The sequence below is a fragment of the Pleurodeles waltl genome, chromosome 7 (genome assembly GCF_031143425.1).
Source record: "Pleurodeles waltl isolate 20211129_DDA chromosome 7, aPleWal1.hap1.20221129, whole genome shotgun sequence".
Classification (NCBI taxonomy): domain Eukaryota; kingdom Metazoa; phylum Chordata; class Amphibia; order Caudata; family Salamandridae; genus Pleurodeles; species Pleurodeles waltl.
Genome location: NC_090446.1, coordinates 1,089,195,955 through 1,089,219,439, shown reverse-complemented (window position 1 = coordinate 1,089,219,439; position 23,485 = coordinate 1,089,195,955).

Sequence of the window (23,485 nt, the reverse complement as noted above, 5' to 3'; positions counted from 1 at the left end):
CCATGGCACCCCCTAAGCACCCATGCTTCACAGATAGGGAGCTAAGGACCATGGTGGATGAAATACTGAAGGTCAAGGCACTAAGTTTCGGGGCACAGGTGCAGCAGACAACCATCGGCAGGAATATGGAGTTATAGTAGACGATTGTCAACAAGGTCAACACAGTGGGAAACCATCCGCGCACAAGGGATGACATCTGCAAGGGATGGAACAACCTGCATGGGAAGGTGAGGTCAATGGCATTCAGACATAACATTGCGGTACAGAAGTCTGGTGGAGGACCCCCACGTACATCCCTGACTATACCAACTGGGAAGAGAAGGTACTGGCTATCCTGCACCCAGAGGGCCTCACTGGACTCACTGGAGGACGGAACTCGGGTAAGTCAACTACAATTACTTCATAGCCACCACACCTGTAATGCATGTACCACCCCACCCCTCTCACTACCACCAGGACCTCATCCCCGCCCATGCCACAACATCCACATCCAGTCACCCTGCATGCCCACAACCCCACTAACAGGCCCACATCCCTCCCCCTGTGCACAGTCACCTACCCCTGCAAGGATTCACAATGGCACTATTGTACCCACAATGCACCTCCACCCCCACGCAAAATGAAAGAATAAGTCCACATAAGGACCCTGCATGGCCCGACAGGGGAATAAAAGCACTAAATAGGGCAAAGCTGGGCATCCCTTTCTGAATTAGTACATGTAACATACATGTCCATTCCCCCTCACAGACACCACCACCCATGCCACCCGGACGGATAGGCCAAGGAGTACCAGCTCCCCACATGGAGACAGAGGCCCTACTCAGGAGATTAGAGAGGGATGTATTGGCAGTGAGGAATTCCCTGGCCCGTCACACAGTCCTGGACTGTCTCTCTCCAGCAGCCCCACCCAGGATACCACTGACAGCCCTACCACCCAGCCAACACCATCAGCTCTGGCCAAACGACCCCACGTCAGTGTCTCCAGGCCACAGACTGGCAGACCACATGTAGAGAGGCCACAGTCTCGGCCCACCAACAGGCAGCACGATGATGGCCCCAGTGCAAGTGGGCCTGGCAGACATGTGCAGGGGACACAGGTCCAGGGGGCAAGGGCCAGCGGAAGGGCATCAGTGTCCCGGGGGGAGGCCAAAGGATGGATACTGCAGCCCAGCAGGTGATCTCTGAGGTCCTGGGAGCATACCACCATACACAGGACAGGATGGGCCAGATCCTGTTTACGCTGGAGCAGAATCAAAGCTGCTGATAGCAAAACACCAAAAGGCCATGGAGCAATGGAAACAACTCAGTGCCACCATGGCCACCATTGCAGGGGTGCTGCAGCACCACTACCCTAGCCTCCCTGAGACCCCCAGCCACCTGCAAGCCACTACCACTAGCGGGACACTGCCCTGCCATCTACATTAGCAGCAGCTACTGGACTTGTGGCACTGCCAGAGGACACACAGGAGACCAGCACCCCTAGCCATGCAGCCCATCACCAGTCACTCAAACGTGCCCTCAGACCCAGATATGGCACTGGAACACCTGCCAAGCCCAAGACCCCGCTAAGAGGTGACTCTGCCCTGAACTGTCTCCCAAGTGTGCCACTGTGCTACCATGTTGACCCGCTAATACCAATACACCATCTACCAAGGGACAAATGGACCAATATCCACTGCCACTAACAGCTGAGCCCATGCACCAGAGTATGGATATGCACCATGAGCCCACTCCATATAACTGTACAGCGAACTTACAAATTTGTGAGACTTAATAAAACACATCTACACCAAATCGTATGTCCTCTGTCATTATGAGTATACAATTGTGAGTGTGTATGCATTAGCCAGTCAATGTCATAATCATACCTTTATTGCAGGAAGGGAATCCCACACACTGTAGTATCTGAAGTAAGTCAGAATGTACACCATTTCGGTTTCCCTGGCACATGCCACTTCAGTCTTCAATTAACAGTGTCAATGACTACAGACACCACATCACCAATCACATTAGTCAGACTTATACTATGCAGTGAAGACAAAAACATCAATGAACAGTACCTCATATTCACTGGAAACATAGGCGGATCATCTGGTTCCTGGAGTTGACATCTTCCCCTCTTCATGCTCACCATTACTCTCATCCCCTCTCAGAGGTTGCATGTCAGGTTGGACAGCACCCTCCTCCTCTAGAAAGGGGATAGCCTTCCTGACAGCCAAATTGTGCAGCATGCAGCAGGCTACCACTATCGTATACCCTTTCTCAGGGCCATAGCACAGGGATCCCCCAAAGAGATGGAGGCAACAAAATCTAGCCTTCAGGAGAGCTATAGTGTGCTCAATCACCCTCATAGTACGTCCATGGGCCTCATTATAATTCCTCTCTGCATCTGTCATGGGTACCCTCACAGGCGTCAGGAGCCATTGCAAATCACCCTGTATTGCAGAATCACCTGCAAAAGTGGGAGAAAGAGCACATTAATACAGTGCCATTACTTGCATGCAGCCTGGCTGTCAGCTATGTACTGATCCAGTGCCATACACTCTCACCTATGAGCCAACCTCTGTCCCCTTGTAGCTGTTCCATCATGTGTGGCACACTGCTGTTCCTCAGGATAAAGGAATCATGGACTGATCCTGAAAATCTGGCATTGACATGTGATATGTGCTGGTCAGCAGTACACCAATTGTATGTTCATGGAGTGGAAGTTCTTTCAATTCCTGTACATCTGTTTATTCTCTCTTGGGTGTATGAGAGCTATGTGGGTTCCATCAATGGCACCTATCACATGAGGGATGTTAGCAAAGGCATAAAATCCAGACTTGACTGCAGGTGGTTCAGCCCTTTGGGGAAACTGGGCATATGTCAGCAGGTGTTGGATGAATGCATCCAGGAATTTCAACAGGATGAGGCTGAACATTGGCTGAGAGAACCCTGCATACCATGTCCACTGTCACCTGAAATGAGCCGGTAGCAAAACAATGGAGTACAGATAGCACTTGCACTTCAGTAAGGATGGCATGCTGATTCTGATTAGGCAGTCTAAGTACAGGATCCAGTAAAGCACAGAGGTCATGGATTGTTGAACGATTGAGTCTGTAGGTGATAATGATGTGACATTCATCCATGGTTTCCAAATCAACAAGAGGTCTGTACACAGATGGGGCCCTCCCTCGCCACATTGGTCTGTACCTATGGGGGATGAAAGAACACATTTGAGGGTCATACATACATATCCCAAACAGGTAGTAAATATATTAATTGATGAGCAATACGTAGGTTACAAAGACAGACGATATGGATTATGTACAACGTCAGGCACATGTGTGCAGGGTCAACTCTGTTGTGATGACATCCCAGTGTGGACGCATTTCATAAGATCGGTGCATGTGAGGATCAGATACTCATGTGAGAAAGCGACTAAGGGATGGGATTTGGAGGCCCTGATTGGGGCTCCTGGCCAGGATATATGTATGTGGTGCTAACAAGATGGCAGCCTCCTGCCATCCAGATCTGAGGGAGTGAAAGTGACATCATTCCGCTGGCGGTAGTCGTCATGGCGGAAGGAAGTTTTGACCGCCGCACATCCACTCATTGAATTACATGGTTGTCAATGGGGAACCTGGCCATATCATGATCACCACAGGTAGTGACAGTGCACACCACCGCGGCACGTACGGCATGTCGCCACACCCATGACACTTGACTCCTGATTCCTGTGCAAGCAAGTACTCCACTGCGTGTGCTGCTGTGTCCTGACTCTGGTTACTCCAATGACACGAGTCACAGGGGAATGGGCCCTGGCCTTCACCACAGAGGAGATCGAGAAGCTGGTGGACGGGGTCCTACCCCTGTATACCAAGTTATATGGGCGACCAGAGGAGCAGGTGAGTTGGTGGCTGTCTTGCTTGGATGTGTGTGATGGCGTGGATGCCTGTTTGCATGTGTCTATGATTTGTAACTGCACATTCGAAGATTTTGTGGCATGTACTGTTTGTGAGTTAGTAACATGTATTTTTGAAATGTCCATTCCATAGGGGACGATATGTCATCAGTACAAGGTGCACACATCCTGACGTCTGTTTTTCTGCTCTGTGTGTCCCATGCAGGTCAGCGCCCATCAGAAGAGAGGACTGTGGCATGCCATCACCAAGGAGGTGCGGACCCTGGGCGTCTACAACCGGCAGAGCACCAACTGAAGGAAGCGGTGTGAGGACGTGAGGTGCTGGGCCAGGAAGACCTGCGAGGTCCATCTGGGGAAGGCCTCCCAATGAGGAAGGTGTGCCCGTCGGACCCTGACCCTCCCTAATGGCCCGCATTCTGGCAGTGGCCTATCCAGATTTGGATGGGTGCATGAAGGTACCACAGCAGCCACAAGGGGGTAAGTACCAACACTGTTTAATACTACTTTGATGGATGTGTTTGGGTGCTATGGTATGTATACTGTCTAGTGCCAGGCACTCTGACAGGTGTGTTTTTGCAGTTCTGCCCCCCCATAGACACATGGAAATGGTGTGGGACAGGTGTGGACGGTCCAAATAGGCCCATGGGGGTTCACCTTCCTGTACTCTTGGATGCTTTGTGGGCCATGGACTAGTTGGAGCATTGTCTGGGCATGGTCCCCCATGTATGTAGTCCACCCAGTTTCTCAGGTCCGTGCTTCATGTGGGTAATGGGGTGTATTCTGGGGTAGTGGCCACTAGTCATGACTATTGTTGTAGGTGCTGCGTGTAGGTGTGTGAGCTGGATGGGAGTGTGTGTGAACCAGGAATGTACATTCATTCAGGTATTTACAGATTTCTTAAATTTTTTGTCTCCCCACCCCTATGTTCTTGTGTCCTTTTTGTATATCAGCACAATCTGTCGAGGGAGCAGTGGCACCGGCGAGTGGGGATGCAGCGGCCCATGGTTCCAAGAAGGCAGAGTGGGCGGAGGCCAAGGGGACCAGTGTGTTGGAGGGCAAGGGGGTAACCATGGGGGAGGCAACTACCGCTGGCGGTAGTGACTCTGATACCTCCTCCAATGGCAGCTCCCTGGTGGTGGCGGACCTTAGTGGGCCCACCCACTCTTTGTCACCTTCCGCCACCCCCATGCCATCTCTGCCCTCCCAGCTGCTTCCCACCCAGTTGGCCATGCCCACTCACCCAGGAGGGTGGGCGTCTCCTTCACCCCAGGCACCTCATCTCCTGCCCAAGTCAGCCCTGTTGCCCTCATGGAGGAGGCTATTGACCTCCTGAGGACCATCTCTGTAGGGCAGACAACCATTGTGAATGCCATCCTGGGGCTAGCATCCCAGATGCAGCAATGCAATGCATAACTGGAAGGCATTCATGGTGCCATGTCTGGCCTACAGAGATCTTTTCAGGCTCTGGCCTTCTCTTTGACAGCAGCCAGTGTCCCTGGTCTTTCCATCCCCCGTCCCACCACCTCTACCCCTTCCAACACCCCACTCCCTTCACCCATCCCAAGCACACGTCCAGACAGCCATGCACACACATCAACACACTAGAACCATGTAGACAAACACAAGCACCACACTTCCCACTACAGGCATACACACATCCAACATACAAAGGCACACACAACAACATCCATTTTCCCCAGTGTATCCACCTCTCCCCCCTGCCTGTCTGTCACCTCACCATACACACCCACAAGCACTGCACCCTCAGTCATTGCTGCTACCCCATTCTTGCAGTCACCACAACATCTGACATCCAGTCATCCACCCCAGATACCACACCTGCACTCACCACAACTACATTGACTAACACATGCAGCACACTTAAACTCACCAGACCTGCTGACACCCATACAACATCCATGTACACTGGCAGCCTGTCTTGTCCCACTGTGCCCACCCACCCTCCTCCCAAAACAATCAAACATTCACAGACACCCACACACACACATCCACCACACATAAGCATACTGTTCAGGCATCTGCATCCACGTCCGGCACACATACACCTGGTACAGGCACTCCCTCTACCTCCACTCCCACACCATCCCCAAAATCCACCCCAACTGCCCCTAAGAAACTTTTCCTCTCCCGTGTTGTCCTGTTTGAACCCACTGGCCCACCATGTTTCATCCCTAGACGTGCACATCTCCATGCCCAGTCCACTCCAAGTCCGGCCCAGTCTGCCCTTCCCATACCCATGCCCCTTCCCCAGGGAAGAAGAAGTCAAAACCACCCCCTCCCAGATGTGCGTCCCCTCCCTGTCACCCCCTGCCCCTGTTCCCTGAGGTGCCTGGCTGCCCCACTGATGCCCCTTTACAGTGAAGTACTCTGTGCACATGTGAGAGTCAAGTCTGGCCTATTTGGGCCCTTCAGGGTATTCGTTATGGACTGGCCAATGGCATTATTTGGACATTACATTGTTCTACTTATATTAAAGTTTGAGTGCCCGGTGGTGCTGTTGTCACAATATGGTGACGTTGTTCATCGTTTTAATGTGGGGGTGTGGTGTGCACATGTGTGTACTTTGATGCTGGTCTTTGTTGCCTTGTGTTGGGTAAGTACATCTTGTTCTGGTGTGTATGGTGTGGGATGGTGTGATGGGATGGGAGTGCGATGTAGGGTGGGTGGGGTGTATGTATAACTGTGCCCTTTCTTTCCATGTGTACTAGGTCGTGGTACTTACAGTTGTCGTCTTCATCGGTAGTCAGAGTCATGGAGGTATATGGCAAGGAGCAGCACTGGCATTATTTGCAACTCTCTCTCCATGTCTACTTCGGCATGTTGTGTGTACCTCCAGTGAGTGTTTCCTTTTATCTAGTTTGATTCTAGATGGTTCCCGCCCCAGAACTGATGGCAGTTTTGTGCTTCATTATTTGGTGGGGGGGTGGGGCCTTTCCGCTGGGCCTGTGGGTGGCCTCCTCCATCCTCGTTGCCACTCCAATGCTGGAAGTGTGTGGCTAGACGGCTACTTGTTTCTCATGTGCTTCATTATTTGGCGATCTGGACCACCAGCCTGTTGGCAGTGCAGTGACTCCCGCCATGGTCATAATGACCACATAAATTTGGCAGAAAGCTAGCTCTTGGTCCAGAAACAGCCCTTTTTGTTATTCAGTGTATATCCGTTCAGTAGTTTTTGCAAAATTAAAGAAAAAACAAATTTGTATATATAGTGACACAGATCCATCATGGCACCTACAAAAAGCTTCACAGCTCTATGTGCCAGGAGAAGCTTTGTGATTAGGAAGCCCCCAACCTGTGCGGAAAGATACAGCTGCCATCTTATAAACCGGGATACGGTCCTGGGGCATGAAATTATATACTAAGAACTTTAGGAGGGGTAAGGGTAGAGGTATCCTGATCCCATGGGGGCATATCTTGGGTGTCTGATGGCTGACTTATGAGTTTTAAAAAGCCCAAATCAGTTTTTTGTTCCATATATGTGGAGTCATGACTCCATCACAGTGCTCAGCATAGCCTCCTGTGTAACATCGTGACGGAAAATGTGAAAATAATTCCATTCTCACATTCACTCATACACTAATGCACACACTCACAGACCCACTCAGACTGTCTCCCATCCATCACACACCCATAAATACACTCATAAATGTAAGAAAAGGCCTCTTTTGGTAGCCCCCCACTTCTTTGCCTGAAAAATTATGTGGTGTCAAACTGTAAGTGCCAGGGATCCTTACTAAACAGGTTCCCTGGGCCAGATCTCTCCCCCAAGACTGTACTATATATTGGCACTTTAGCCATCCCTGTAAGTCCCTAGTAAATGGTACCCTGGTACCTAGGGCATTGGTAATGAAGAGGACTCCACAGAGCTGCAGCACTAATTGTGTCACTCTGAGAGGGGCCATAAGAGCCTCAGGCAGACTCCCATTGCAAGTGCATGACAAGGTGTATTTAAAAGTTGCAAACGTGACATGGCACTCACCAAGAGTGCCCTGTCCACTAACACTGCATGAACTATAGGGAATGTACCCCTTTGGCAGGCTTTACAGCCCTAAAGCAGGGTGCACTATAATGCATGTGAGGACATATGCATGAGCAAATATGCCCCTACAGTGTCTTTTCAAAATCTTGAGATCTAATAAGTGTACTGGGAAGCCATAGCAAATACGTGTGCTGGACATGACCTACATGATGGCCTCTCTGAATACTGGGTTGTTTGATATCAAACAATTCAGAATAATAAACCCACACTGATTCCAGTGTTGGATTTATTATAACACGTACCCAGAAGGCACCTTAGAGGTGCCTCCTGCAAAACCTACTAGCCCTGGCATGGCTGCTTACTGCTTTTTATCAGTCTGTCACCACCAGACACAGATCTGATCTCCTGGTGTGAGATCCTCTACTCTCAGGAGCCAGAACACAAAGCCTTTCCTGGGGGAAGGTGTTACACCTCCTACCCGGAGAGGCACCCAGGCCGAGCTGTCAGCTTCAAAGGCTTTCCTACCTTTGAAATCTGACCTCTGCTGCTAGCAGCAGATGGCCACCCAATGGTTTCCCCCAACGTTGAGTGGGAAAACCAGTGGGAAACCTTAGTCAGAGTAGGAGGAGTGCCCCTCTCACTCTGCACTACTCCTCAGGTGTGACAGGGGAGGTGACCACTTCCTTTCATTTTCCTCCATCTTAGATGTCAGGAAAATAGCCAATCAGGATTAGGGATGTGATCTCTTTCCACACAAAGTGGTCACATAGTGGTTTTAGCCACCTTAAGGTAGGTGGCCCGTTAGCCACTACCGGTACTCCCCTAAGTGCCCACTAAATTTAGCATTTAGTGGGCATCCCTAGACCCAGGGATCAGATTTGATGAACCCAAGAAGACCAGCAACCAAGAAGACCCAAGGTTTGAGAACAGAAGTCCTTCTGAAAGAAACAAATGGTGCCAAACCCTGCTTGCTGCATCCAGGACTCGACAATCAATGCTAAGGGGTTGACTGGACATCAGACAGACTAAGAAACCCCAGAGGACCTCCAGCCTCCTAACAAATGCCGAGAACCTCCCCCAGAGTGAAGGCATCACTCCCTGCATCTAGCAGACAAGAACCTATGATATCCAGTTTACTGACTGGCCTCTGACAAATGAACCAGACAGAGCAGCCAAACCAAGGGGCACATTTAAGAAAAATACAGCAAGCTAACACCATGCACCGTATTTATAAAATGACGCATGGTTAGCACCCAAAAGAAATTACACTAACCCATGTGACATGCCATAAGTAAAAATTATGCTAATGCTGCAAAAGTGGTATTGGAAGGTTTTCCTGCATGTTTTTTGATGCAAGACGGGTTAGCGCCATATTTAACGACATTGGCGTAGTAAAAAAAAAAAAAAACGAGCAAGAATTCAAATTCAAGGAAGAGAAGATGGAGAATGCAGGCCATGACTCTGACATGGAAAAGGTGACAGATGGAGTTGTGGGCTACAACCAACTTGCTGAGTCTTAAATGCATGTAGTGAACAGATATCCATGAAAGTTTACATATGACATGAATAGGTCAGAACCAAGTGTCTGGAATTTTCCCAGATGAGAGCAGTGGTGCAACTAATGTGTGTGGAACAAAAGAAGCAAATTTAATCAGTGACTGGAAGATGTCAGTGTGCCAGGACACATACCCTAAAATGGCTGCTGTAATATGTGCCACACTTTCCAACATCATTTCTGACAGACCTTCGTGATCACAGTTGAAGTTTCATACTTACTTGTTAAAGATTCTGTATACATACACAATGTGAATGTCTAGAACTGGGGATGACAAGTGTTTTGAATAGCTGATGTCATATTGCAGCCAATCTGACAGCTCCTTGGTCATAGGGGATGCACATGGTTATACATGGAAATAAAGACAGAAAACATACCCTAAGGCATTCCTCTAACTTGGCCAGTGCACACATGAGCACACCCAGCCACACAATCAACATGGATAGATAATTGTCTAAAACTAACTGGATTTATTTAAACATGAGAAAAACGTCGTACACTATCCTACACTAAACCAATCTAACTAACTTATCTTAACTTACCCCTATTGCTATCTATCCTAATCTAAACTTATCTTAAACATTTAAGGTCACACTCTAAACATTGTCCCCCGACCCCCTTAAGAGACAAGATCCGAGTAGCACAACATAAACTAAGGCTACACATATACTAACCTAAGCTATCTCCTAAACAATATATATATATATATATATATATATATATATATGTATTTATAAACATAGAAGCCCATAGATTACCCCCACCCAACCCCCAAAAAAATACAAAAATAATAAAACTAAAAGCCACCCCCCAACTATGCTTACACCAACCTTCAACTAACCTAAACTATTTAACCTATCACAACCCATCTGAAACCCACTAAAACAGATAACAATAGAACACCGGAGAAGGGAAGCACCTGGAAGGCTCTGCAACAACATGTCTATGTCTTATTTAGCTTTTTCTTGCTGTACTTTAATAACTTGTGGTTCCTGGCATTGTCCTTCTCCAAATGGTCCAACCTTTCTATCATGGCTGCCATGTCCCTTCTCATGTCCACCTCAAAGGTAGAAGATGTGGCTAGAGCAGGTGGCTGTTGCGGTGCCTGAATGCGGATAGGTGCAGATGATGTGGAGGGGTAGGACCAGCGGAGACCCCATGACCCCAGATGTTGTGCCCAATCTGGCCTGCACAGTTGTGGCCTGTAGTGGATGTCCCCTATATCGAGTGGCAAACCAAGCCCCAGTAGATTTCTCTTGCCGCTAATTCTTGACCATCCCTTGGTACCCGGCCTATACCTCCATGATGTGGCGGTAACATTCTGCCCCGTTTCAAGTGCATGTTTCTGTGCTGTGTTCATGGTGGCAGCTAAAACATGAGGAGAACATGCCATAAAATACAGCATTGGGTAGCGGTAGAACAAACATGCAATGTACACAGCATCCTCACATGACACATGCTGTCCACCATCATCGCACATTCCACAACAATGTCAATCTCTAAATCAAGACAAAAATTCCTACCAGCCATCTACTGTCTCATGTACATGTCACTGGGTTTACAGCTATCCATTTGTGACCATCAGGGCCCAGAGGTAAGTGTACTACTGTGCCCTTGCACAACATTTGTGTCATCATACTAGTGAGGCTCAAGTCACCCAACAAGTCCCAAAACCCAGTGCCATAATCAATAAGCAGCGGAATATATGTAATCCACCACTTTGCCACCCCTAGTGCTACATCAAGCCTTGACCAGGCATCATGGATGCAAGGTGGGGGTCATCTGGAAGGGGGCTAGGAAAATTGACACCAGCATTTCTAAGGTTTGCCAATGCATTATTTATGTGTCCTGCTCATAGCACGCATTACAAGAGGGCACAGTAATGCTTACAATGGGCCCCTATGTACAGTTCACGGTGAGTACCCATATAGTTTGCCCTAAGCCTGAACTGTACATCTACATTGTCTACAGATGTTGTATCTATTGAACCCCTACCCTGTGGTATGGTGTGCAAAACGTGTAATGCGGCACACACAAGGTGGCTGTTTGGGTACCCAAAGGGGCACAGGAAAATTGACACTGCACTGGGTGTAGCTACAGTATTCTTACTTATTGAACTACCTGTACATATGCATGTCAAACATCACCTAAGTACCAGGTATACACTCAGTATTCACATTATATGCACATGTGATGTGACCAAGATCAATCACAAATATCATGATATGCAGACCATGTTGGTAAATCTGAACACATCTAATTTGCTACAATCCATAGACATGTCCCACATCCATTTGTATTTTGTATTTTGTAACTGGGGTATTTTATAGAGCGCATTTCAACCAGTGGTATCAAAGCACTATGTCATAATAGTAGACTGCTGCTAATCCAGAAGTCTAAAGTGAAAACAAACAAGTTTTTACTTGCTTACGAAATGGGAGCAGAAGAGAAAACCCCTCTGATTTTAAGTGGAAGAAAATTCCATACTCTTGCAGTGGCTGTTGAAAATGCTTTATCCCCCCATTTAGCTTTTTTAGTCCTTGGGGGGCAAGCCATTTTAAGATCAGATGATCCTAATGACAGTGCAACTCCTTCATGCCCTCCTTGGCTGATGTGGACTTGGATAACCCAAGTACTAGCCAAACGTCATGATTCTGAATGAGTTGTAGCTTGTTCAGAGATAATTGATTAATATTTAGGTAGAGGGTGTTTCAGTTGTCTAGCCAGGACACAATAAGGGCCAGCACCACCGTTGGTTTAAGTTCCTGAGGGATAAAGAGGAGAACTTTCTTTATTATCTTGATGAGCCATGCACAGGTGCTGGTGACTCTATTAACCTGGGCAGCAAAAGTTAAAACTGAATTGCAGGCAACTTCAAGGTTTTTAACTACTGAAGAGGGAGCAGTAAAGTTCCACATGTGTTAGGCCACCAGTGTGAGTTCCAGATGGAGGTGTTCCCACCAAACATAATAAGCTTGGTTTTGTCCCCATTCATTTTTAGATAATTTTGATCCAACTATTTTTTGACTTCTCTCATGCATGATTGGAATCTGTTAGCTGTAATGTGAATATTATCTTGGAAGAAAACAATTATTTGGAGCATAGTTGTCCTCAATTGACAGTTTCCTAGCACAGTATGGCTCCCTGCATGGCTGCTGACTCACTTAAATCTGAAGAGTAGTGAGGCACTAGTGATGCAAGTGTCTCCTACATAAGCCCCCTAGAGACCTCAACACATGTACATTATCTGTACCACTTTCCGAGTAACTGAAAGCTACGTGTGGCACACAGTGATGTAAAAAGTGCTGTGACAAATATTTTGGCAACAGTCATACTATTCATGTAAACAGCACCTCTGTCACATATCTTGACTGACATCACTGTGTATGTGACCATGCTTTCCTTTTCGTAACACCCACAATTCCATACTAGCACACATTGGCACTTGTGCAACAATCAACTCATTCTCCATCCTCAACATAGCATCAGACATGATGTCCATATCCTAACTCAGATGATATCATCTCATTGATCACACATTACTTTTCATCATTGCATTGTACACATCAAACCCTCTCACACAAAACCCTGGAATGACATGTGATGCACAGTGTGACTTGCACTGGCTGCATGGGGGTTTTCAAATTGGCACTCTTCTCCAATAGTGTAGGGTGGAGGTCCACCTACAAGACATGACAGGAACACGTAGCTTAGTGATTTTTAACATTTCTGTGCATGGACAACCTTTAAACATTCAACTTGCTGAATAATCAAGTCAACTTAGTGGTAGGACAGAAACAACTGCAATCATTAAAATTCTTTCTGTAAGACAAGGGGTCAGATAATGGAGGTCCTGGCACCACCAAAGTGTCACTTTCCCTTATGCTCCTGTGGTACATTTCACTGCACAATATGTACATGGATTTTGTCAGGAATAAGGCCATGCTCGGTCCAGGTCTCACCCGAAACTCCGCTGCGCGACTCTGCAGTGCTTTATGCGCACCACTCATTATCCCCTCTTGTTGCAAAGGTGGCCTTCAGCATTGTCTGCCCTGTGGCAAAGCTCATAGAGCTGCAGGTTCAGTACATTGGTGGTCAAGATGCACTTATCAGTGGTATTCCATGAAGGGACTACAATTCCCATGTTTTTAGAGGCAGCAGCCATCTTGGGGTGTGGCAGGCCTATAAAGCCCAGCCACACCAAAGCACGTTGCTCACTATTTTGAAGAGTTCGATGCAGCCAGACCTCGTGGGGGTTTCTCTGGAGAAGAGCAGAGTTTCTGAATGGCAGAGTGTCATCCAACCGAAGTATCCTTGTTTCCATGGTGCATTAAAAAACAAGTAGGTTGTACTTGTAGTGGTAAGGCCTTGATGAATCCAAGTTTGGAGGAAGTTGTTACTTCCAAAAGATAAAGCACCAAATAGCATAACGGGCAAAGCGTTTTCAGTTTCTAGAGTACAGCGGCCTTGGCGCAACGATCAAAGGCATTTCAGAGCACAGGTGTAAAGCGCTCTTTGCACGGCAATTCAAGCGATTCAGTTCACAGTTGTAAAGCGCTCTTGGCATGACAATTTAAGCGCTTCAGTTCACAGATGTAAAGCGCTCTTGGCATGGCAATTCAAGCGCTTGAGTTCACAGGTGTAAAGCACTCTTGGCACGACATTTCAAGCGTTTCAGTTCACAGATGTAAAGCGATCTCCGCACGACAATTCAAACGCTTCAGTTCACAGATGTAAAAGCGCTCTTGGCTCGACACTTCGAGTGCTTCAGTTCACAGATGTAAAGCGTTCTTGGCATGACAATTGAAGCGCTTCAGTTCATAGATGTAAAGCGTTCTTGGCACGGCAATTCAAGCACTTCAGTTCACAGATGTAAAGTGCTCTTGGCACTACAATTCGAGCGCTTCAGTTCACAGGTGTAAAGCGCTCTTGGAACGACAATCAAAGCGATTCAATTCACAGGAGTAAAAGGTTCTTGGCACAACAATTAAAGGGATTTAGGCCACTTGAGTAAAAGCGCCCCCTTAGTATAATCAGCGTAGCGCTTAAAGGAAAGAAAAGTAAAAGCGCTTCCTGGTATTATAAGTAAAGCGCTTCAAGTTCAATGAGTAAAAACATTTTGGTCTTTATAGTTGTGAATGTGAAAGTATTTTTGGAGATAAGCAAATCATAGTTTTTATTGAAAAGCTTAAGATGTGAAAAGCATCTTTAATTCTTTGAGACTTTCTAGGTCATGATCAAAGGTTTATGTTGTAAATGCAGAGATGTTACAGGATTGATATTCTAAGTGTAATCATAGTCCAAAGCTCTTGCCATCTCTTGTTTCTGAGGTCATAGTTTATTCTTGTTCCATGTTTCAAAGAAGGGGCTTTGCCCTCATTTCAAAAGGGGTCTCCATCTGATATCTCGGAGACGCATTTAGTCAAGAGTCTATTGATAAATTGCATTTCTATTAATGAGTAAATGCATATTTGTCATAACCTTTTCTTTTAAGATCTCTCTATCTGCTGTTCCCTACCCTAATTCCCTTCCCCCTGACTAGCTTCACCATAACTCTGTGCTATAATAGCTTTCTGAGTTGGTGATGCCGGAAGGTGGGCCTTTTGTTCAGCGACGTGCAGATCCCAAGGTACGGACACTGTGACAGATTTGTTATGCAGCTTTTTGTAGCGTTTCACCTCCATGTACATATGGTGCAGCATGACACAGTATTCTGCATCAGAGCGGCATGCAATGGTTGTTGCAGTGACTGTCCCATTGTAACACCCATTGGTTTTGATGCTGCCCCATGTGCTGAAGACATCTTACTCATCATCAGCGCCAAAAGACTAACTGCCCAGGAGTGGTGTGAGAATAGCAAAGTGTTGATGAATGCATTGATATATTCTTGTTTCTTATATGTGTGCACCATTTGAAGGCACACACAGTAGAGCTAAAACACTATGGATGTTTCCTTATTTGCACATAGTTGTTCCTTTCTGCACAATAACAGAATAACATTATGGATGTCTTGCCACTACTATGTGGGCAGCCATTGTCACCATTGTAGACTGACCATGAAGAGATACCAACCTGCATATAGACACTCCCTTCAACACAGACACACTTGCACTGTGGTCCAAGTATGCCGGCGTTGGCGCAGGCTGCTAAGTAATGTGCCAGTGCTGGCGCAGATGCAGGCCTGCCCCGTACTCTTGGTAATAAGGTGCATGCCTGTGGTACAAAATCAGCACATGTGTGTCTGATATTTGACACGTTATGTAGTGTATGTGATACACAATTACACAAAAAGGAATGTGCAAGTAGTCTGTACCAAGTGCATAGCTAAGCTGCCTTAAATGTCTTTGCCTAAAAAAACAAATGGGCAGATTTAAGAAAAGCAGTGCTGCACCCATTACGGCACCACTTTCCTTGCACCACTTAGCTCACCCCACCCCCACCATGTGTGTGCCGTATTTAAAATACGGCGCACCATGTCACAGGGTAGGTGTCAATAGTATCATTTTATTTTGATGGTATTGATGTACTCTGCAGGTGTAGCACCAAACCTTTGGTGCAAATCCTGCAGAGTACTTAGGGGCCCATTATATATATTAGTATGCCCCCCTTTAACACCTGCTCTGCGCAGGTGTTAAAAGTGGTAAAAAATGGTGCAAGGAAATCTTTAAGATTTCCCTCTGTCATTTTTTTGCCCCCCCCCAATGGGGGAACGCACCCCATGCATACATTATGCTGGTGCAGGTATAATGTTGTGCAAGGGTTAGCAAAATGGCACTAAGCATGTATCGCACCACTTTGTAAATATGGCATGGATAAATTGCCACTTTAGCGCTGCCTTAGTGTAAAAAATTATTTCACTGTGGCAGCACTAAGGTGGCACTAGGGGCTCTTAAATCAGTTCCAAAACGTCCTGTCTTGACCCTTGACAAAATAAGGTGCAGTCAACTTTATGTCTGCCTGTCATGCACATGCAAATGAGGATGTCGCAATGCAAATGGGGTACTTACCAAGTCGTCCACCAATCTGAATCCCCAGGTGATCGAGTAGATCTTGCTCCCGTGCAATGAGTTCTGCCCTACAGTGTTTTTATCTGGTGGTCAGTGCGCACAACTATGAAAATCCTGTGTAGGTGATGAAGCACCTTGCCCCACTGCAGCTTCTGTGCCTCTGTTGGGTAGCCCTGTAAGACCCGGCCACCCAAAGTTAACATAATGGGGAGGTAATGTCTCACCAGCCAGGTGAACCCTCCCAGTTCATCTCCACTCATCCTAGTTCCTCTCCCTTTCCCAGATGTTTTGCAGTTTCAGTTAACTGCAAATGAAAGAGCCTAAAAAATAATAATGAATTACCCCACCTAACCCCAAAATCCCCAACAGACTACGCTACCCTAAGTTTAACACCCCACAATCCAATAACAATAACAGGACAAAAACACTACACAAGACTAAAGGAAATGACAAAAAGCACAGAATAGCAACAGTAAACAGCACAAAACTCTCCAAAGCCACCACTCCTCAACCAGCACCAGCTCCACACCCTCTCACTATCACAGACAAAAAGACTGTAAAGTATAAGTGAAATCACTGTATCATATATGCAGCAAGGAAGTCCTATTTCATCACTTCCTGGGCGTGTGCATCAGATTTTCTGATATGCGTCCCTTTTTTTATGCATGACAGTCATGCATACATTTTTTTTCATGAAGGCTGACAAGTCCTGTGGACTAGCGATTGATGCGTGGGGGCCATGTGTCATTTTTGGGAATAGCATAGTATGGAATATTGCTGTTGTTGACGCATAACAGGAATGCGTGAATTTTGTTGGAAAGGCTGACTGTGCACCCAGATTCACATACTGTGACATGGGGCTATGCATGTATGTAGTCAGTACGGTATGGCTACCTGTGTATAAATGTGAGTTCTTATTGTAACCGTAACATCGGAATGTGGTACCATATGTTTGTATGTGTGTGTGATGCATGCAATGACTGATACCATTTACATATGTGTATGTGTTGGTAGATTTTGTCTACATACATGTTACCACATGTGTACTAGGAGTGTACATATGTGATGTAACACATATTTGTGGGTTTACCACATTGTCATTTCTGATTTCCAAATGCATTTTGACAACAACACAGTAGATATGATGGCCTTTGTCCAATACATGGTCATGCATGTGATACCCTTGACAAATCATACTCAGAGGATTCAGTGGACTACGTCTGTGTTGATTTCACGCGACACATGGCAATGTGAGTGCATATGTGTCCACACAGTGGCTTATTGTATGGTTCAGGGTTCATGATGCTATGCTACATGTGTAACATACAGTTCCCCATGTATCTATGATGCAGGAGATGGTGTTCTCACATGTGTCAATGAAGGTTGGTATGTGACATGTGTGGAAAGACATGTGTAGTGTCATATGTTTAGAGTTAAAGAACGCCACAGCGGTGTGTTAATGGGATATGAAACCTCACAAATCTATCTTCCTGCATGGACATATGTTGGCCATTGTTAAATGGCTGTGTAGTCATATCAGTGTCATCTATGTGTCCATATGTGGGAACACATCTGAAGGTCATTTAAGTCTAACAATGATCATGTGATACAAATGCATTTTCATTAGTGGAAAGTTTACTTTTGTGCAGACTCTAATACACAATAGAGAGCCTGTACTATTTCAGTGGTAAATGTGTGCTGAGAAATCAGACAAATGTGTGCAAGGCACATACTAGGTACATACAATCGACCACAACATGTTTGTCATGACTGTCACACACAATGGCATGCAACTGTGTAGCAGGGTTGCAGTCAGGCAAAGATGCCACACTAGTCATCATTGCTACTGTGGGACTTTTTGTGCCCACACAGACCCATGGTTGCATGTTTTGATGCAGATCGACGATGCTCCACTCAGCTCAGTCCACTGTACGCATGCATCAAGCCCTTGACTGTGTCAAGAGTCAATGTAGCCTCAGCATGGGAGCTAGGGGGTGTTGGGCGAGGATCTACCCTCATCATGATAGCTCTTCAGCAGAGCAATATGCAGTTCCCTGCAGACAGACACCTGCACAATGTGATAACATGACCTGGGATTTTCAGTTTCCATTGGGGTATTTGATATCAGGTTTGCCCTATCATGTACTGGGGAGTGGCTGCTTGTACATGTGGGGCATGTCTCATCATTTGACATGGTCTAGCAGAAAGAGTTATACATTGTTAGTAATTTCAATATGCAGCTTGATTAGGGCATGTATTTCTAGTGTAACTTGTTTATGTTTTACGATCGAGGGGGCAGATGATGTCGTCTATCTCTGCCTTCTGTCAGAATAGTATGCGATTGGCAACTACAACGTTGTTTTTATAGAAAACATGAATTGGTTATGTACTGACCTAGACATCTTCTGTGAACATATGTCAGGTGATCACATGGTAACATTGTTGTTTTGCACAGTCAGTATTGGTTTATGTGTGTACCTTCTCCAACATTAAAGGCATATCTTCTTTGGAATAGATTTGATCCTACATTTCTGGCATTATTTAGGCTGCTTACACTTTGTACACATCTTCTACTGCAACATTGTCTGGTCATACATGAACAGGATGCTACGTGTGACTTGTGTAATTTGAAGATATACATATCTTCTACCACTGGCTACGTGATAGTTACCCTCCCATTTCTAGGCTATGAGAGATTATATGACTTTCACAGACATATGACAGTACACCAGACACAGCACTTGTGTAGTGTTCAAGTGACTTCCCCATGTTGTATCTCCAAGTGTCTGTGGGAGTCTCTCAGCTGTTCTTCCACACCCTTTGGTGTACATGAGGATGCACTCACATCTGCATTCCACAACCTATGTCACTGTCACCATGAGTATATCTTGTTAGTATGTGAAATCATCTCAGCTCTGGACTCTTGATTTGCCACATGATAAATATATGTCTCCTTCTTCACCCATACAATTTAGAATGGGTCATTGCTGGACTTACATGCACATCCCAAACTGGATTGACATGTTGGAGACCTAGATATTTTAAGGATTCTGTCCAAGTAGGTAATTTTCTCTTGGTCAGGCATGTGAGTGTTAATGAGAGGTGTGTTGTCAAATGTGGTATATGATGGTATCATAAAGACTAGACTGGGTTACCTTGCTGATACATATTAGCCATTGTAGGTAATTGCAAACCCTTTCCTACCAGGCCATATACCAGTACATCAGTCATCACATTTATATCCAGGTTAGCTGCAGGCATGTGTCAAGACAGCAGAATTGTGTGACATGTGTGTTAGAATGTACATAGGATGTGTTACAGACTCTGTAAACATTCCACTCACGCATTCATGTGGTGGTGCATTCTTCTGTTTTATTGTAAATTCCTGCCTGTGGGGCATATGTGTGGAGAGTGGATCAGTACCCTTTGCTGCTTCACTTGTCTACCAACCCTTAGCACACTCCACAGCCAACATGTGTGTGCTATATTTGAGGTATGACATGTGCAAGGGTTGGGGCCAATAGCAGTGACGGTACGTAATGTCATTGATAAACGGTGCAGGATTAGGCTCAAACATTTGTTCCTAACCCCGAACAGTCCATGAAGGTCCATTGATACCAGTGGTGTTCCCCCTTTTCACACATGCTCAGTGCTGGAATTACAGCTACCCGCCTGAGATGTGACACAGTTTAGTCCCTTATTTTCAAATACACCATTTGAAACATACCCTACTGTATGTACGCCCCCCTTGCATACATCTTGCCTGGCATGATGTGGTAAAAGGGGTAGGATTTTGCACTATGCCTACTTAATGCCACTTGGTTTTTCTGGTGCATGGATCTAGGCCTTCGAGAGCCACATGAGAGTGAGTTATGTGATACTTCTGTGTGGCATGGAGTCACTAGACCCTCTTACATCACAACCTATGTTCCAACCATCCTTGTAACTGTTGTGTTTCTTTCCTGCTCTCTGAGGGATGAGCAACATTCCAGTGGTATATGTAGTGGAGTATGGGTACACCATGGACATTCTGGTGCAAAATGATCTATTAGTGATATTTACAAGGTGATATTAGTTGTACAGTGTCTAGGTGTGGAAGATCTGTATGAATTGTTTTCTCCTGCAAAGTTCAGCAGCAGTTTACTGTTGTTCCCCCTCCACCTGTGCTGCACCATAATCATCCTCCTCCTCATTGAGAACATCTATCAGTTCATCTCAGGGGACATTAGTCTGATTACATATGTGATGCACATATAAGGATGATCTTGCATACCAGGGGTGGTACATACAACAGGCTTCCTCCTGTCAGGCCAAGGCACCTAAACCTTGACTTCAAGAGCCCAAATGTCCCCTATACCACATTTTGTGTCCTTGTGTGCCCTTTAATCAATCAATCAGGAATTTGTAAAGCACACTACTGACCTATGATGTTCTCAAGGTGCTGGGTGAGGGGAGGAAGGAGGTACTACTACTGCTGGAACAGTCAGGTCTTGAGAGGTTTCTTGAAGGTAAGGAGGTCTTTGTTCTGGCACAGGTGGTGGGAAGAGTGTTCCATGTTTTGGCGGCAAGGTGCGAGAATGATCTACCGCTGGTTGTAGTTCTGCAGACGTGTGGGACGATTGTGAGGGCGAGGTCGGCAGAGCGGAGATGTCGGGTCAGGGTGTAGAAGGAGATCCGTCTGTTGAGGTATTCTGGTCTGGTGTTGTGCAGTGCTTTGTGAGCATGGGTGAGGAGTTTGAATGTGATTCTCTTGTTGACTGGGAGCCAGTGCAGGTTTCTCAGGTGGTTTGTGATGTGGCAGTGGCGGGGATGTCCAAGATAAGGCATGCGGAGGCATTCTGGATGCGTTGTAGCCTCTTCTGGAGTTTGGCCGTGGTTCCTGCATAGGTGGCATTGCTGTAGTCCAGTTTGCTGCTTACAAAGGCTTGGGTGACTTTTCTTCTGGTTTCGGTGGGTATCCATTTGTAGATCTTCGGAGCATGCGGACAGTGTTGAAGCAGGAGATGGCGTTCACTCGCTGGGTCATGGATAATGAGGAGTCCAAGATGAATCATAGGTTGAGTGCGTGGTCGGTGGGAGTCTGAGTGGCTCCGAGAGTGGCAGGCAACCAGGAATCATCCCATGCGGAGGGGGTAGAGCGGAAGATGAGGATGTCTGCTCTTCCACCATTGTCGGGTTGCCAAAATGAGTCATCGCCCATGGCTGAATACTATAAATTTGGTCAGCTGCAAAAGAATGAGAGAATATGTGTCGGTCATGCATATTTGTGGTTTAGTATGTGCCATTTCAGATGTTAGTTTTAGGTGGAATGGTGATTAAGACTTGCTTCTGCTATTGTGTGTGTTCCTGTTTTGTGGAATGGTCGCATTGGTGTGTGGTGATGGATATTACTGTCATTGATTGTGGCTCAGGGATCTTGTGATTGTCTAATTAAATCTGGACTGATTTCGACAATGGCAAACGTGTTGTGTTGTTCATATTTGACGCTGTGTCCTAATGTTAGTGGAACCTACCACCTCCTTGCACCACAATGGTCTCATTTGGATTGACATCATGGTACTCTAGAAGGCCAAACCCAGGGTTCCATGTTACCACGTGGCACTACGCATGCAGTGCAACACTTAGTGACCTTTTGTGGCAGAATATGCCTGTGCAAGCCATCATGTGTACAAGGGTGAGATTTACACAATTGAAGGAGTTGCAAAATTGGTGCAGAGGAATCTCCAGGGTTCATAGACATGATTTATCACAGACACTTTCAACATATACACAGAGCAGTTGTTAGGAGGGGGCATGCCATAGTTTTGAATCAATCAATCAATCAATCAATAATATTTATAAAGCGCGGTACTCACCCGTGAGGGTCTCAAGGCGCTAGGGGAAGGGGTTACTGCTGCTCGAAGAGCCAGGTTTTGAGCTGCCTCCGGAGGGTGAGGTGGTCCTGGGTGGTCCTGAGGTTGGCGGGGAGGGAGTTCCATGTCTTGGCCGCCAGGTAGGAGAAGGATTTCCCACGTGCCGTAGTGCGGCGGATGCGAGGGACGGCGGCGAGTGTGAGGCTGGTGGAGCGAAGTTGACAGGTGGGCGTGTAGAAACTGAGGCGACGGTTGAGGTATTCGGGTCTCTTGTTGTGGAGGGCTTTGTGTGCGTGGGTGAGGAGCCTGAAGGTGATCCTTTTGTTGACGGGTAGCCAGTGCAGGTGTCTCAGGTGGGCGGAGATGTGGCTGTTGCGGGGTATGTCGAGGATGAGGCGAGCGGAGGCGTTTTGTATTCGCTGAAGACGTTTCTGGAGTTTTGCAGTGGTTCCTGCATATAGGGTGTTTCCGTAGTCCAGGCGGCTTGTGACGAGGGCATGGGTCACAGTTTTTCTGGTGCTGGCGGGGATCCAGCGGAAGATCTTTCGAAGCATGCGGAGAGTGAGGAAGCAGGAAGAGGAGACAGCGTTGACTTGTTTGGTCATGGTGAGAAGCGGGTCCAGGATGAATCCGAGGTTGCGTACGTGGTCTGAGGGGGTTGGTGCGGTGCCCAGGGCCGTGGGCCACCAAGAGTTGTCCCAGGCGGACGGGGTGTTTCCGAGGATGAGGACTTCCATTTTGTCTGAGTTCAGTTTCAGACGGCTGAGTTACATCCATTCTGCAACGCCTTTCATTCCATCCTGCAGGTTGGTCTTGGCGATGGTAGGGTCCTTGGTGAGGGAAAGTATCAGCTGGGTGTCGTTGGCGTAGGAGATGATGTTGATGTTGTGTTTGCCTGCAATGTCGGCGAGGGGGCTCATGTAGACATTGAAGAGAGTCGGGCTGAGCCAGGAGCCCTGTGGGACGCCGCAGATGATCTCGGTGGGGTCCGAGCGGAAAGGCGGGAGGTAGACTCTTTGGGAGCGGTTAGAGAGGAAGGAGGTGATCCAGTCCAGGGCCTGTCCTTGGATACTGGTGGAGCGGAGGCGGGATATTAGGGTTCCGTGGCAGATGGTGTCGAAGGCAACCGAGAGGTCGAGGAGGATGAGGGCAGCTGTTTCTCCGTTG